This window comes from Bison bison, unplaced genomic scaffold, assembly GCF_000754665.1.
Source record: "Bison bison bison isolate TAMUID 2011002044 unplaced genomic scaffold, Bison_UMD1.0 scf7180017864514, whole genome shotgun sequence".
In the NCBI taxonomy this organism is placed as follows: Eukaryota; Metazoa; Chordata; class Mammalia; order Artiodactyla; family Bovidae; genus Bison; species Bison bison.
In genome coordinates this window covers 2,445,517-2,447,089 of record NW_011495067.1, presented here as the reverse complement: position 1 = coordinate 2,447,089, position 1,573 = coordinate 2,445,517, and positions in this window count along the sequence as shown.

Below are 1,573 nucleotides of genomic sequence, written 5' to 3'. Positions count from 1 at the left end.
CTTCCTGCCAAGGAGTAAGCGTCTGTTAATTTCATGGCGACAGTCACCATCTGCAGTGATTTTGGAGCCCAGAAAAATAAAGTTTATCACTTTTTCCACTGTTTCCCCATCTATTTGCCATGAAGTTATGGGACTGGATGCCATGAGTTTAGTTTTCTGAATGTTGAGCTTTAAGCCAACTTTTTCCCTCTCCTCTTTCACTTTCATCAAGAGGCTTTTGAGTTCCTCTTCACTTTCTGCCATAAGGGTGGTGTCATCTGCATATCTGAGGTTATTGATATTTCTCCCAGCAATCTTGATTCCAGCCTGTGCTTCCTCCAGCCCAGCGTTTCTCATGATGTACTCAGCATAGAAGTTCAATAAGTAGGGTGACAATATACAGCCTTGACGTACTCCTTTTCCCATTTGGAACCAGTCTGTTGTTCCATGTCCAGTTCTAACTGTTGCTTCCCGATCTGCATTCAGATTTCTCAGGAGACAGGTCAGGTGGTCTGGTATTTCCATCTCTTTCAGAAATTTCCACAGTCTATTGTGATCCACACAGTCAAAGGCTTTGGCAGAGCCAATAAAGCAGAAATAGATGTTTTTCTGGAACTCTCTTGCTTTTGCGATGATCCAGTGGATGTTGGCAATTTGATCTCTGGTTCCTCTGCCTTTTCTAAAACCAGCTTGAACATCAAGAAGTTCATGGTTCACATATTGCTGAAGCCTGGCTTGGAGAATTTTGAGCATTACTGTACTAGCGTGTGAGATGAGTGCAATTGTGAGGTAGTTTGAGCATTCTTTGGCATTGCCTTTGTTTGGGATCGGAATGAAAACTGACCTTTTCCAGTCCTGTGGCCACAGCTGAGTTTTCCACATTTGCTGGCATATTGAGTGCAGCTCTTTCACAGCATCATCTTTCAGGATTTGAAATAGCTCAACTGGAATTCCATCACCTCCACTAGCTTTGTTCGTAGTGATGCTTTCTAAGGCCCACTTGACTTCACATTCCAGGATGTGTGGTTCTAGGTGAGTGATCACACCATTGTGATTATCTGGGTCATGAAGATCTTTTTTGTACAGTTCTTCTGTGTATTCTTGCCACCTCTTCTTAATATCTTCTGCTTCTCTTAGGGCCCTACCATTTGTGTCCTTTATTGAGCCCATCTTTGCATGAAATATTCCCTTGGTATGTCTAATTTTCTTGAAGAGATCTCTAGTCTTTCCCATTCTCTTGTTTTCCTCTATTTCTTTGCATTAATCACTGAGGAAGGCTTTCTTCTCTCTCCTTGCTATTCTTTGGAACTCTGCATTCAAATGGGTATATCTTTCTTTTTCTCCTTTGCTTTCCCCCTCCCTTCTTTTCACAGGTATTTGTAAAGCCTCCTCAGACAGCCATTTTGCTGTTATGAATATTACAAAACATTGTTTTTACAATTGTCACAAATGTTACAAAACATTTGCTGTTACAATATTACAAAACATTGTTACCAATTTCATTAATACATAAAATTCATCAGTACACAAAACAGGTTGCCATTTTCCATCCACCAATTTAGTTGATCTTCAGCCCTGGAGCCGGGACCACATA